Here is a 17241-nt window from a genome sequence, read left to right as displayed (position 1 = left end):
TATTTCGCGCGAATACTTACGCTAGCGTTCATTAATCGCCCAGTCTGGACATCTCGCTAGTTACGCCATGGATTAACGTACGCCCGGCGTTAGATACGCCTGGCGTATCTCACAGGTCTGAACGTAGCCTTAAGACTGTCCCCGACGATAAATCGGGTCGGGCTGCGTCGGCCGACGCTGGCGTTTGCTGACACTATAATAGCACCAGCAAGTCGTATGTTTACTTTAAATGCGTGAGATTTAATGATCACATTCACATTCATCGTCATCATCAAAAACAAAATGCAAAAATGTGCCACGTCCATACAGGTTGTGAATATTTACATTTATTTTCCGATAATGTACCGTGCAGTATGTAAATTCAGTGAATGATGTTCAGTGAATGATGTTACTTTGGTAGGTACGGTTAACTTTAATCAGGCATACTGTAGCTGATACAACTGTGCCCGAAGGATTTTATTCAATAAATAGGCCTCAGGCTCTTTTAACATAATAAACATAAATACAATACAGTAGGCTCAGATGTGCAGCAAGTATTCTAAGTGTCCGCGTTACTAAAAGAGAATACTCATTCTAGAGAGTAAATTTATTTTCTTACATATTGCGTGACGAGTATATTAACATTGTGGGTGGTAGCCTTTGTATTAGGAACTAAATGGAATTTACCAGCTAATGTAGGCCTAATGACATAATCTTTAAATATTTTACACTAAAATAACTAAACATCTGTTCAAATATACAGTAATTAATGCTCATTATTTCGATTTTTTTATTAGATCATCATCGTTTTATGATGATCGAATAAAAGGTCGACGTATTGAATCACAATGACGGGTCTTACTTTATTTGGAGTATGTTATACTAGGCTCATGATTTTCAAACCAAAGTTTTTGATAATGGTGAAAGAGTACCGCTACGTGTTGAATTTTTTTTAAAAACTGAGATGTGTTAGGCATATTAAATAGGTAGCTGGCTTGGTTACATGATGATACTCCAGGGGTACTGCACAGAACATATTATTATGAAATCTGCACATATAGAAATGTATATATTACTATTAGGCCTATTATAACCATGTTGAAATATTTATCAATGTGATAGGCCGGCTCGTTACTGGCAATCCATGGTACCAGCGCTTAATGCATTGTTTTAACTTTTGTTGATTGTTTTTGTTGTTCCTTTTTCTTTGTCTCTTCTTCATCTTATTTGTTTCTTTTATTCAACCTTGGACATTTGAAAGCGCATATAGACCTAGTATTATGCGCTTTGCAAGTCTGCATCCATTACCATTACGTAAATTAACATCAAATTATAATATTTATCAACATTTGAAGTAAAACGTTACTTTTTGCTGGATGAAATACACTTTTTAGCACCAGGTTTACAGCAAAGGTATAACCACAGACTCATAGGGCCAAATAGAATGCTAAAGCGAGGACTCACCATGGACCATTGCCCCATCACTGATAATATTTCGATAAATAACCCCATGCATAAAGACAAGTTCCAACTCCGCGTGTTATATCGCGTGATCTTCGAACAACAATAAATAGAGCAATCTCTTACTCTGAGGTTATTATACAAGGCCTTTATACTTTGAAAATATATCTGGGAGCATTCTCGTTAACTGTGTTATTATGGAGTTCATTTAATCAAAATTGAGTTTCCGTGCGAGAGAAGATAATTGAAAATTACTCTTTTTCGCAGTTCATCATTTTCGTTGCCATGGTTTAGGTTTAAAAAATCAAATTAGGTGGAACGATGTATCAATAATTCACAACTCCATAATTGGAGATCCGGATGTAAATACAGTACACGGCCTTTGCTATTGTATGCAGTCAAACACGCATTTGTTTGTTATAGGCCTATATTACGTGTTTTAATATCTGCAGTTTTGCTGGTTCTAATATCATCGGTGTATTAGGCCAAATAAAATTTGGGTTTCATGTCCGGGATTTTAAGACATTCGTTGGTGAGGGTGTATATAGGGAGTTTTCGATGTACGACATTAACCTGAACTTTGACGGATGACATCATAATTTATTCATCTTGCGTTGCGGAGTACGTTAAATTCAGGATTTTACGTGCTCGACGTACGTTAGTTACGGGTTTGCGCATGCGTATTTCGATATGTTTACAAAAGGGGCGGAGCTATCGCGGTGCATGTTGGATACTAACGTTAAAGTTAAGGTTAACGTCGTGCATCGAAAACTCCCTAATTACTATCCTATAAACTAGTGGTAAACATGCTGGTAAATAGTAGTTTTGTATAAAAGAAGTCAAATGAATTTTCGTAACTTTTCTGTCATTTATGTTTCCACCTCTTATGCTTTGACAGCAATCGTTCAAGTCATATTCGTTTTTACTTTCCATGGAAACTGATTGGGTTTTTTTTTTTTTAATAGCAAATAATTAATTTTTCTGATGAGGCTCCAAGATTTGATGAGGATGGGGACGTGAAACTATCAATTAATTTTAGTTGGCCTTAAAATTAGAGTCAAATAATCCTGCTTGCACGATGCACTTTCACTGGATACAAAAACACCATAATAAATATGTGGTAGCTTGTAGGATTAAATAATTTAAATTTCTTTTTAATGAAACTCTATGACATCCTATTTGCTCGTCAAAAGAACGGTTAGAATGGATCACTGTACTTTGATTTATATGTTTAATATTTCGGTCATATGTTTTCAGGAGTAGGCTTATCGTGAACAATAAACCGACTTTCTAACCTTGATAATTACCTGTACCGTATCCGACTAAAATAGTAAACAAATACTACATCAGTAAACAAATGTGAGTAATTCTCAAATCATTCATCTAAAAAATACGGTATGTGTACAAAATACTAGTAATCGTATGCGAATATTTTACGAATTGTACGCTTATCTGAATAATAATAGGCTCAGTACCGTACCTCACTCTCACAACATGTAGGCCTAATGGAGTTAAGTATTGATTGTGGAGTACTGATAATTGAAACAAACAGGCATCACGCTCCATGGGATAACTAAACCAGTCTGGGGACAACACTCATTTTTCGACATTATTTTCAAAGATTGCGGATGGAAATCATGTGTAAAATAGCATGAAACGCCTGTCAAATATTTACATTAAACCGACAGTCTGATGCGATGGTCTAATTTAAAACTCTTACAGTGCTGTTAGTATTACCGAATTTTAGGCAAATCGTACGACGGAATTCACAAGAAAATCACTCCTCATTAGTTCTGGACAACATAAATCACAAACATTTAAAACCCTACGAAAAACGATTACAACTTCGATCGTGTGAAATAGTTTATGTGTTGGTAAGGCCTATGCCTACTTGTTTTCTTCCAATTATTATATAATGGCGAACTGCCAGAAGCAACAGAAATGCAACCGACGACCTTCAGATTATAAATTCCATATCATCCAACGACTGTCCTGACGTGAAAAACGAAACAACTGGTTTCCAGACGCGAGGTTTTAATGTATGTACATATAGCTTATCCTGGACTGCAAACTCAAGCTCAATATCACAAAAGAGTTTTCCCTGCGAGTGACACGGTGGTTACTAAAAACCAATATGCATACATGAGTGCTTATACATACATTATCCCGAGATTGGCGCTGATTGCACAGAACTGAAGGGAAATACAAAAACAGAACGTTTTATAACGTGCTCTGATATGCATGACGTCGTCTCTTTAGTCTTTTAGTCTGGTTTCCTATTCAGGTTTTCACAAGGGAGTTTACAATGGAGAACCGAATTTGTATGCGGTATAATATTGAGAACGGTATATTCACGGAAGTAGCAACTGCGTTTATACAATACAGGTTCCACAAAGCTATAGAACGCTGCAAACTGCTTCACTGTAATTGAGTATTTGTTAGATTGATAGCGAGCTGATGCTGGACCAATCAGACTCGCAGATCGGCGGTTTCTGACAGACAGCCGATTCTCATCATTTCGAAGCGTAATGTGCTGTCGTTGTTCCGACTCACAACACCGCTGGTCAGCTTATGATCAAGAGTACGACCATTCTCTCTCTACAATATGAAATTGCTGTTTTTTCTGTCGGATAATACTTAGAATTATGATCAGTTGGCGATGAACCGGATTTTATAAGCCAAGCTATTTTCAGCGTGTATGAGACGTTTAGGTTTTACCAGCATTGTTAAGTATATACAGGTCTTTAATGCATTGGATATAAGAATTCGAAACCTGAAAACGTGTTGATGTACTATAGTACTTTAGGATTAAACGTCTTGTTTTCATTTAACTCGCCGTATATTTTTATGACAACCGGTCAGTTATGACCTGTATTCGCCAGTGAACACGGGAAAATTGGTACTGCTTTATATTTGTTGGCAACTTCTATTGTACACGGCTTTTATGTCTTTACATATAGGCAACGTGAACAGCGCTTTACGCCAATCTGTTTCACTTGTTGACGGTCTTGGAGACCGCGCTTCTGCCTGAGAAAAATTCCCATAGAGCTGAATGCGGTTTACTTCAACTCATTGTAGTTAATTCTTCGTTTAAAGTGTAAGGATATAATCATTACATAGGTGAGTAAAGTGATTGTATTTTTGTATTTGTATTTAGTCACTCGGACATAGGTTTACCGAAGATGTCCCGTCCATACAGCTTGCGTACCGAAAACCATGTTGCTTGTAACTCCATTCTTATAAGTAGGCCTAGCCTAGCGCATACCATTCGATGCTGGTCAGCGGGTCACAAACCGTGCTTGCATTCACTAAAATATATCTGCGTAGGCCTAGCTTTGATATCACGGCACGGCTATACGGAATTGTATGCGAATTTAAAAATTAGAATATATATAGTTTATTTATAAAGTATATAACAATGTTGTGAAAACCAAATGCCAACAAGGTACGACTGTATCAGATATTACTTAGGCTTAAGTGACTAACATTGTAGACTTAATTGAAACATATCCATTTTATATGTGCACAGTTATCGATGTTATTTTTGTCCCTTCACCACTGTCTTTCATTATATTGGTTAATGTAATGAAATAGTGTACAGTATGGTAAAATTCTTTTTGTTGGTTCACTCATATAGGCCTACCATGTTGCTTATAAGCCATATACCGTATATGTATGTATACTGTTTAATATAAAAATATAAACAGGCGATATATATATATATATATATATACTGTATAATATAAACAGGATATATATATAAGCATATATGTATGTATATATAATTATGGCATAATACATAAATAAATCGTAGTACAATAGAGAGTTAAACTACAGTAAAACCATCTTGACCTGGTATACAAACTATATTTATTATGTGCCTATATGAGCACTGTTAAGTTTACTTATTTATATATATATATATATATATATATGTAGGCCTAGGTATATGTGTGTGTATATACATGTGTATATATATATACATATAAATCAAATACAAGATGACACTTGGTTATATATATATATATATATATATATATATATATATATTTGTATGTATGCATGTATGTATGTATTAATATGTAAATGTATTACAACAGGATTATATATAAAACAGAAAACAGTTGTAGAACCGTACTAGTTATGTGCAGTAGGCGGTCTGAAAATAACTCCATGGCCTGATAGTATTCCCATTGAGTTATAATTCACGCTTTGGTATAAGACGGATGGCCTGCAAGTTGATGTGGTAGGCCTACAGACTAAACTATAGGAATCACGGTTCTTGGTCTGGAACATAAATTTGCACAGAATATTGCGATATAAACTAAGTCTCATTGATGTACAGTATAATTGTTCACGTCTATTTACAGCACAATGGATGCCCTACACGAGATTATGCCGCTTTACAGACGATCTCGGATCGTTTCAACGGTGCTAGGGTTTATATTGAGTATATGGGGTGTTTTTAGATATCTGCTGTTTTCTATAAAATAAACAAAATACTCTCTTCTGATAATTTACTGTTGTGATAGTATCCACCGGGCCATTCCACACCAATGTTAAATGTCAAGATTTAATCATCTCTAGGCTAGCCTGTGTGTATTTTTATTGACAGGAAAACGTGATCCAGTCCCCGACTGAGTGCATTATGAACCCGTGTTGTTTTCCTAGCCTCATAGCATGGAGTTTTATTAGTGAGTAACGTTATGCCCTTAGATCACATTCAGCAATCACTTGGCCTAGCCTTGAATTCGTGTTTTCTAATTATTATCGCCTGCTTAGTTGTGTTTTCGATCATTTGCTTTTTTTTTTGGATCGACAGGGAGCTATATATTGTTTGTGCCCGCAACATCTTGCAACACCAGTTCCTAATTTGCATTGGAATATAATATCATAAAGATATCTAGTATATCTGCACGTTTTTACATGTCGATAAATTGAAAATAAATTAAATGAGGACCATATCATCTATCTACCGTTGATAAATTTGTATTTTGTCGCAATGTATATTATATTATTTATAGTCATAAGTGTTTATTATTATTTTTATATAACTCGGGATCGGATTTATTCACCGCATTTCTCTTCAAATTTACAATATGATTAGCCCTGTCTTTAATTTCATTCACCTTTTCAACGACCAAGACTCGGTGTGTGTACTGTGTGTTTTAATATTTCAAATGATTTATTTATCTGTCTCTTCCTTAAAAAATGTTTTGAGAGTATTAGCGGCATATTTGCTTATTTCAATGGGCCAAATTTTATTATAACTCGAATTCTAATATTAGACTTCAAAGTATTTATTATAAAAAGTTGTTTAAATTGCTACTTAGGCATACTTGAATACGTATCGTTTATACATTAAATCGTGTATAGACATAGATGGCCAATTTTAGTCAATTGTGTTAGACCTATCAACCATCCTGAATATTGTTCAGTGGATTGAATACATTAACAAACTCATGCTATAATTAGCCTATACATTGTATTTTGTTCAATATTTCAACATAAGAACACTTTTCAAACCTCTGATTTATACGCCTATTATAAACATCAAATGGACGTGCGCTAAAACATCAGATAGTAGACCATGATGTTCAACCTATTTGAATAAAATACTCTCGTATTGTTTTGGTTGTTTTCCTTTTACATACAATACAAAAAGTCCAGGAAATCTTCTGAAATCCAAAGATTCCTGTAACAATTGCGTATTAGTGTGTATCTAGGCCTAACCATGGAGTTATAATTATTTTGTAACGCCATGGCCTATAATTAATTACCACAATGATCAATGGTTCTTTTGTTTCTTCTTGGGCCGAATATTAAAACAATTTGCGGAGTCTCTCTATACATTTTGTTAACAAAATATATACAGCACGCTATTACAATTTATGTATAATTAACAATCTCAACACAATACGCATTCAAGGCGGAACTTAGCATGTTATTTCATGCTTATTTCATACAGATAGATCGTCATCTATACATTGTTCCATATAAATAACGTCTATGTTGTATACGCCCTAAACAACCCAATGTTTTTCGTTCTCTTCGTAGCGTACTGTAAAACAACCTGATTTCTCGCGTGAACCCATATTATGACAAAAGTCATAGGCCTACAAGTCCTACATTTTTTGCTGTATCTGGAATGTAAATATTATGTAGCATTTTGTGTGGAAGATTCAAATAAACAACGACATTTTACAAACTCATTCTGTAAACGTACATTTTATAATTTAAACAAATGTAGACTATACAATTTCCATTTTATTTAATAATAATAATAATTTGGATTTGTAAAGCGCAAAATACATAGGTCTCTATGCGCTAGAAATTTGCAAATTAAAATAAACTAAAGAGATGAGCCTTGAGACGATTTTTAAATATCTCAAATATAAACAAATATTGAAGGATAATGTTTTGAATATAACGATAAACACCTTTAAGCCTATTGCACACTTTTGTAAAGGTCCTGGAGGCCATCATAATAAAAGAAAAATAAATAAGATTTTGAATTGCCCAAAAGTGCAAGTTATCAACTTGCAATAAATCACATATCAAAAAGTCTGTTTTCAATGATTTATAAACGTTTCACTACAAAATTCTTAGATTTACTTTTAGAAAATTTAAAGTTGGAATCACATTATTTTTATGTCCGTTATTGGCAAAGAAAAATAATTAATCAAAGTAATCAATTCAGTTTTATTTGTCTTATTTTCAAGTTTATTTGTTTTACATTGTAGAATATATCGAATCAGACTAAATAAATTCTATTGGTTTCCATCGATGAGCATAAAGATAATGATTCTTTTTTTATTCGATACGTACAGTATCATGCCATTCACGCATTAAAAATGCATATTGCATCGATTTCCCCTGTTAGTGTGGTTTTATAATCGCTTTTATTTCTTCATAAATGTTCCTCAATAATAATTTTTAAATATGTGGTCTTTATTATACATTTATTCTTGAAAATGTTCTAATAAAGAACGAAATGTAGAATCAATTTTGGCCTCACGCTTTCCTTTCTTCGGAGTCACCATACTCATAATTATTCTATTTGCGAATACAGTAGCGAGAGTGGTTCCTTTGGTTTTATGGTTTAGGCCCATCTAAAATTCATTTGGTCGTCAGGAATTGGTAGGCTTGTTAGCATGCAAAAATGCAGCACTGAGTGATTTTACATGTGTGTATTAAAGTTAATCTCAACGTTCCACCTTACGACCAGTTCGTACTGTAGTAAATTTGATGATAGAACGACCATCTTAGATTCTCGTCTGAAGTTCCTTCGGACCGAATCGCAACCGTCGATTATTTATTTACATAAATCATATCAATATAACATTCATGTGGTTTTTTTTTTTCAAATATTGAATATCGTCATGTGGCGATTTTCAGATTCTGAAACATTCTCTGATTTCTATTGCACCGATTTTCGTTTATACATCGGCCTAATGGTAATATATCAATGTGATTCATAGTGTCTTTTCCATTAAATTTATGATGTATCTTATTGCTCCATGATTGTAGTACGGAGTACTGTAATAACACGATTTTCTCCAAGTGCATATGCTCATGGTATCTGTATTGTTTCAAATGAAGAAAATATATTTCCTATAACTAAAGTGAGTAGATTTGGCTTGAGGTACAGCTCGTGGGTCGGTATACTGTAGCGTTGATTATATTCTCAGATATCAGATGCTTACTTTACTGTATGCTTATTATAGTGACTCGTTTTTACTTGCATAGTTTGTGGCATTGAGAACGTGTTGGTCATTCGTAATCTGTACATTGTCTTGGTTTCTATACGGTCGAACAATGCCTGTTTGACACGCTCGGGTGTTAAGCGTGTATACCTTGGTTCCGTAAGTAAATAAAACGAAACATGGCTTTATTCGAGTCGGCCACGAAACAGGTACACTGCAAGTCACGAAAGTTCTAATACTGTACGTGTGATGTATAATTATTTTGATAATCAATACGAGTAGGGCGATACTATAATATATATGTATATATAGTATATAATATATATACTCACTCACTCGCCACTGAGCAAGGACTAGTGTTGTCCGAAAGCTCTGGTTCTATTTCTGGCTGTTTACTTACGTTTACTTTTTAGCTGTTGCTTATCATTTTTGTATCTCTACTGAGATCCAGCCATTGTTTCCCACAGCATTGTTGTTTTTCAGTATTTTGCCTTTTAATCTATATATATAATTTTATATATATATTACGTATATAGACCTATATATATGTGATATAAAGAAATATATAAATAATAATAACAACACTCAAATATGAAAATGGTGTTATAAAAAAAAATGTTTTCGTTGAAGGGCTATGCTTGATACGATTATAACATTTGAGGACTATTATTATTTATCTATATGTTTATACAGATAAAATATACAAAAATATGTATCCATCGCATGTTCCAAAATATATAAAATGCAACGGAAATGAACACTCCTATACTGAACGTATAATTTGTACTTTAGAAACTCTAGAATTTATTCAAGCGAATATGCCGACTACTCATTTTCTTTATATACAATATATATATGCCTCTAAAGTTTAGTTTTGGACTTCCTGTTTACTTGTTCAGGCTGTTTATTCTAATCCCACCTAACCTGTTGTTTCTAATCATGCTTGCATGAAATTCTCACTTTATATCTGGCTTTTTCAACCCTCACTCACTCGCCACCGAGGAAGTGTTGTCCGAAAGCTCTGGTTCTAGTTCAAGCCAAGCAGAAAGCATACATACATACATACATACATATATATATATATACATATATATACATATATATATATATATATATATATATATGTATATGTATAGAATTATGAATGTACAGTAAGCATAAACCATATTGTTGGTATGTCTTACGATCATGAGACATTACACATTACGATACCCACCAGATCGTGTCATTTTAAGGCCTACACCAATGCCTCTTGAAATCGTAAATTACACAATCCACAGATACTGTAGTGAGTGGGTGAGATACTAGAGTATAGGATACTTACCTCGATAAGTCAATCCAGGTAAGTTCGTAGGCCTGAGATAAACTCACACCTGCGGTTAAAATAGTTTTAATCATTTGAGTTATACAGAAAAGCGCTTCCTGCACCCTTGTGGTGCGATGTTCCGCAATGAAGTGTTAGAACTATGTAACTAAGTACACGCCAGATAAGACTCTACTTTTTCATGTCGTCCCAAATATAAATATTTATGTTACTGTACTGTCATCGGTTATTAATATCATCGTTGTATCGGCTATTAATATCATCATTATGTAAAGGAATACATTAAATATCTACAGTTATTTATCAAATCTATATCGGGTTTAGTAATTTGGCGCCATGTGTAATCTGTTCTCCAACCAAATTGTTTCATGTGAATAATCTTCTATTTTAGCAAACCAATTAACTTGAACTGACCTTTGATATTGTTTTACCTTTTTCAAATTGTTTAATGTTTCTTATATAAATAACGAAGAACAATCATCACCTAGACCTAGACATAGGGCCTACATTCTTCAGCTAATACTACTGACGTAAATTACGTAAATTTCCAATCAACCAATGGTCCGACAAGAATATATTATCCTCATATTGAATTCCTATTAGAAATATGTGCGACAATACGAACTGGGTAAAAACTGGCTGTTAAATTTCCCGTGGGCCGCTAGTTGTTCCAAAACAATTAGAATCGGTATGGCAGCCCCTCTATTTCTCCCAATTTGGATCATATTTCAGTCACTTAAACAACATGTATACTGTAATTCCAACCCCATTTCATGTTAATATGTAACTTGTGAATTATCAATTTTCCTGATCGTTAATTTACCACTTCTGCTTGACATAAATGAAATAGGTCTTGAGAAGTGTAAGCCTTCGCTACAGCCGCCAGGGTTAACATTTATTGACATTCCTCTCCGGGCTAAATCGGCCTAAGAGATCTAATTTTCTAAGCCTAGGCTGAATTCTTCGTCGGAACTCAGCGGCCGTGATGCTGATATTTTGTAGGCAAACAGACACATGGCTTTTATTTTAGTTTCCATCACACTAACATGCTACGGAGAGTAAACATAATGGGACATCATAATCTACTTGCCTTAGGCTGATTTTGCGTACTTAAAGGTTTGATTCATCATAAATGTACTGTTGAATAACTCGTTGTATAACGTTGATGCTCTTGTCTCATACAGTAGCACTGTAGCTGGGCCTACCTACCGTACTTAGACACTGTTCATGTTTTGTTTAAATTCGTTTTACCTTCTATTCAATCATTTCCCTTTTGCTGGATATTGACGACCATAACTAGACCTACTTACTTGGAAGAATCTAGGCCCTACAATGATAACTACACTGAGCTAAGATGATTTGTGAATTGATTAATTTAACCATAGAGAAAATAGAATAGAAATTTAACCCACAATAATACGATCCGTATATTAATCTTTAGATGGAGGACTGCGTTCATTTGTTGCTTAAGCACAAGAAGAAGCAAATTGAGTAGTAGACCAAATTAGATATTTTATGCAGTATCTTCATTTGACTGTGATTAATTATGATTCAGTACTGCTTCGTTTCCATTTAGGTATATTTATTTTCAAGATGTATTACTTATTTTAGGCCTTGTGTGGTTCGTCGTAAATCACATAAAGGTTCATTGTTGACCATATCGAATCCAGGCCCAATATTCAGACTTGGCCTCTAAATATTATTTTGAAGCGGAGTTGTAGCATGGTTGTTAAAAACGCTCGGCTTCTAATCTGGATTCTGGGTTTCAAATCGCGTTACACTCTTTTTTTCACACGCGACTATAAACAACTTCACCCCTCATCGAGAGATAATCGTGCTAAACGTCTCACGCGACTATATATTACTCTACCCCTCATCAAGAGATAATCGCGTTGAATCATGCCGCGCCAAACCTTAAAAAACGTTAGAAATTAGACTTTTACGTTGACAGAAATCCAGCCTTTACCAACTATAATTTAAATAAAGCATTATTGTAGTTCCTCCTGTGGCGATACGTATAAAATGGAATGGAAGCTAATATACCGTTAAACGAGGAAAAACGCTTATGATAAGTTGATATTTACACGACATAGGCCTATGTGTACAGTATAAGTGGAAAAAATAATTATGTTATAGGACCTACGAACGAAAGGTAAATTAAAATCTGTCTGTGTAGTTTGTATTCAGAGTTTGTAATGTATTATAACTATATTGGTACGCATATTATTGTTGTCGTAATTTTCGTTAGCCTACTAACAACTGCCATGTATGAAATGTATACTGGTACTCGGTCGATATATTTCTCCTGCATCGGCCTAAGTTCCATCTTGATGAAATTTTAATTACAATGGCAGCATGTGGCTTGTCTTTTACATACTGGGACTAAACAATTTACATTACAAACATAGAAAAGAAACACTTACAACTATAAGAAAACAAAAGGTATAAATATACAGCCAATGATAACCAGGGAAAAGTGGACACAGGCCCATCCAATGACGACCACGTTTGGTAAAAGAGGAACTGATCCCCAGACCTGGGCTCCAACCATGCACCGCTACAAAGACCCGAATTTATCGTTGTGGTAGTGTAAACATAAGTTTGTATTAATGGTATAATATTGTGGGTTTACTCTCGACGGCGACATGCCAGTGACATATTGTAATTAATGTAACTTCTCAACAAAACTGGGACTTCCGTTAGAAGCAGTGACATCCAGATCTCGTAAAAATGCCGGATCCTCTCTGAAATTTTTGACCACTGAATCATGTGTATACTTGCCTTACTCGCTTCTGACAAAACATAACATATGTAATATACGTAATCAGTTGTTGGCAACGCTATTCCAGTAAATTACAGTAAATGTCGCTTAATTCAGCTGCACAGTGGCAGAGGCTACCTATTGTCTGTATAGACTGGGCTTCTATACCAAAAAATATCGGATGAAAATCGGAAAATGGTTTTAAATGCACCGTAAAAGATTAAGTGCCATCAAAAACGAGTGGAAGCGCACATGGTCGTTCGGAACCAGTCACGAATGTCAAAACCACTGTGCGCCATTTGTGTATTCAGTCCTTATATAGTTATTTTATACACATCTTGGAGTGAAGTATGACGCGATTGGCGCCAAATATTTGACAACCGTTTGATACCGTACATTAAATCTAATTGGATAAATTGGCGCCAAATAATTACACAACCGTTTTGATACATTAAATCTAATTGGATAAGATGAATTATAATGTATATTTTTGGTGTGTCAGATTAATCGTATATTTGAGGAAATTTTGATTGAATATACTGTGATATATATGGATAAAAGATGTAAATTGAGCGATATCAAGAAATTAACAATGGTTCGTTAGCATAGTGTACCGGTATATAGTATCGATCTTTTAATATAAGTGACTTGTACCGGAGTGTTTCTACCGGAATTATTATTTTTTATAAAGGTAGTTATGCAGTAATCTGTGTGAATTTTCTGACGTACAACGTACACAAATTGTTGAACGACACATATTTTGATCATCGAGCATAAATCTTGTTTGACACTACGTGTCCCTGCTGCACGCTACATGAGGTGATGTACTGGGTACTTAATAATATCAATGACGTCATCGTCTTTATAATGCATGTATTTTGAATACAAGTAATAATTTAAAACATGGTTGATGATAAATTGTAGTGAAACGATTGCATCGCACAGATTAGCAAAATACAATTCCGGAAGTCTTTAAATGTGTGGGCTTGCGTATTTTTATACAATTATTTAACAATGCTGAAATAATTAGGTTCTCTATTGGTTTTTATTGATTTAATTAATTAAGCAAAGGTATTTACATATTTACACTGATATACGTAATCATTCTCAGACCGTGCTGACATTCAAAATTTGTTCAGACCTTTGGTCGTCCTTGGTTCGATTCCGTCATATTCTCCATGTGCCTCATCTGGAGGGAGTATTAAGGGCAACTCAGAGAGCGTCATACGACGCAGCCCGACGCGATTTCTTGCTGTGTCGGGTCTGATGGTTTCCGTCGGGGGCAGTCGCGTCGTAGAATATTTAACATGTTGAATATTTCTCACGACTGCTTAAGAATGGCCCCGACGATGAATTGCGTTGGGCTGCGTCGTACGACGCTGTCTGGGTTAGGTTTAATAGATCCATGTGCAGGGCCCATGTGCACATTAAAGAAACTCTTTGGAAAAGATTGTTGCCCGTTGTACTGCCAGAAAGGAGACACTGAAAATACAATAAATTTTTTCTGACTTAAAAAATGGGTTATCCTTGATGTCTTTCACATTTCGGTGGTTAACATTTTATTGCATGATCAGTGTCTATATGTGTTGGTTATCACATGGAGACGACTTTTAACTGTACCGTCGTCAATATAATAACGTGGAAAGTATTAGAGCAGGTCTAATGAATGTGAAAACTGAGATATAATTTTTTTTTTGTATCTTTATACTTTGGATTGCCACAGTAAAAAAAAAAACCCGAACATGTTTACGATATTTCTCGCTTGTCGTGGCAGTATGATTTTAAATGGAGCATATTCTTCTACTGTAGAATTGTATAGGCTTCCGTCTAATTGTGTATATAGGCCTATGTATACAATTTCGTTCGTAGTAGCCTACAATCTGTATAAAATCTGTAGCCTATCGTACGAATGTCGCATTGTCCATCCACTTAGGCCTATATACTAAATAAACTATGCAATGCAATCCCCAAACTCGGTTCAGTGATCGTTGTGGGGTCAATAGGGGAAGATCTGCCATTAAAGTGATTGAATAGATGGATAAACCAGAGGGATTAGGGTGTGTCCGTCATATAGATAAACGACGTGTGTGCTAATGTTTATTGCATCAGGCTGACGTCCTTATACTTCTTGTCTGAGATCTTCCATAATCCTAGCGGCTCTCTCTCAATACAGTGTCACCTAAGTATAATGTAAATTTGAAAATAATTATTAAGTATAATAATTGATTAGCTTTTAAATCGCAATTTAGTTATTAGGCCAAATAAAATTAATTGCAAGTTTTACGTCCCCGCCCCCATCAAATGTTGGCATTATCAATTATTTTCAATCAAAATCGTAATAATGCACTCACCATGTTGTGGTACAATTTCTATATTTAAGGTCCTGTACCACGTCATTTAAGTTATATGACAGTAACAATAATAATGAAGATTTGATAAAAGTAAAAAATATTAATATTAGTCTATACCTACAGAAATAGCCTACTATTAATTTGACTCTATAGGCCTTGTATGGCGCGAACAAGGATTTAATATATCAAGTAACAAGTACAGGTGTATCGTACTACGTGGTTCGCATTATATTATTTTGACGTCTGAACACTCATTCGAAATTTATCACTATATTATTAACATATATTGTTCGTCCGGATATGAATGTTTCATTATAACGTATCGACATGAAAGTATTGGCTTCGAACCTGCATATATAAAACGATATTACAAATTGGAAGAATATCATACTGACACGTTGGCAATATTTTATTAAAAATATTTTAAAGTTGTTTTCGCAATATCTACAATCGTACGATTATTAATTAACTCTTTGTTAACACCCATTTCTTTCTTGACATTAATTAGTAGTGTTGCGTGATTAAGCTGTTCATGCGTAGATTCTGCGGTGTGTTCGCGTGGCAGGGCTGGATGAACGATGGTGTTGTAATTACGCAGTGCGTGGGCGCTCATCACTCTTGAATTGTCTTTGCTTAAGATTTACGCTTTCAAGGGGTAAAGATACACATTGATATTCGCACAGCTACATAACATATACAAATTTGAGTGCGCCTAGTAGGCCTCCGTTTGATGAAAATAAAGATTAATTTTGCATTACCAACTAAACACCACCTTTGGGTGTTTTTCTAATTTCGTATAGGAATGGAGAATGTTTAAGTATTTGTAATGATAATGCAGATGATGATCAGAAAATTATGAAAGAAATTATTAAATAAACTATCAAAATTATATAAATGATGGTGACATCAACATACTGTATCTCCCTAAAATAATAATATAGGTCTATTTACCAACAACTATATTATTGAAAAAATAATAATATAATAATTTATTATAATATTGTAATTATTATTATTATGCTATACCGTATTCAATATTAATTATATTAGCATACTACCTGACTATTAACACGGATATTGGAGCCTACATATTTCTCAGTGTCGTTCAGTGAAGACAACCGCCCCCCCCCCCAACCCTCTCCTTTCACTCAAGACGTTCGATCAATTAACGGTGACCAGTTTGTATCTTTATGAACAGTTAAAATATAGTGCATGATAACTGGGTTACAATATTAGATGTGGAGGCCACGCACAAATAGAATGCCGCTCACGTGACGGGTTCGCTCCTTGGTCTATCATCATAATCCTTCATTGCGATATAAGAGGGACCCATTATTATGGTTCACTATGGTGATCAAATGAAACGCAAGTTTTGATATCGTGACAACGAATATAGACCTACCTTTTATGAATAAATTATATGAATAATCGACCACACGCGTTAATGCAACCGACACGCACTGAACTTTCGACATTGTCCATAAGAATAATATAATGAATTATCCAAACTCAGCTTGTTATTAGTACCGTTATCGATGTTAATCATTACATCATATAAGCCTATATTTCAGACCTAGGCCTATATATAAACATATTCCTACAGTACCGTATTATAATTATGATTTTTATAGGCGTATATATGTCTATGACATATATGCA

General features: G+C 34.5%; 1 protein-coding gene across 1 annotated transcript in view; it reads left to right on the top strand.

Moving 5' to 3' along the window:
- Nucleotides 1-2368: 2368 nt before the first annotated feature.
- LOC117117580 overlaps nt 2369-17241 on the top strand; it is a gene marked incomplete in the record, with an annotated part of 57208 nt that continues 42335 nt past the window's right edge. Inside the window, 1 exon segment of the mRNA XM_033261926.1 lies at nt 2369-4560.

This window comes from Anneissia japonica, unplaced genomic scaffold (genome assembly GCF_011630105.1).
Source record: "Anneissia japonica isolate Jap-2015-1 unplaced genomic scaffold, ASM1163010v1 scaffold287857_len828801_cov194, whole genome shotgun sequence".
In the NCBI taxonomy this organism is placed as follows: domain Eukaryota; kingdom Metazoa; phylum Echinodermata; class Crinoidea; order Comatulida; family Comatulidae; genus Anneissia; species Anneissia japonica.
Note: the sequence above shows the minus strand (reverse complement) of the source record. Positions and strands in the feature narration are given on the sequence as shown.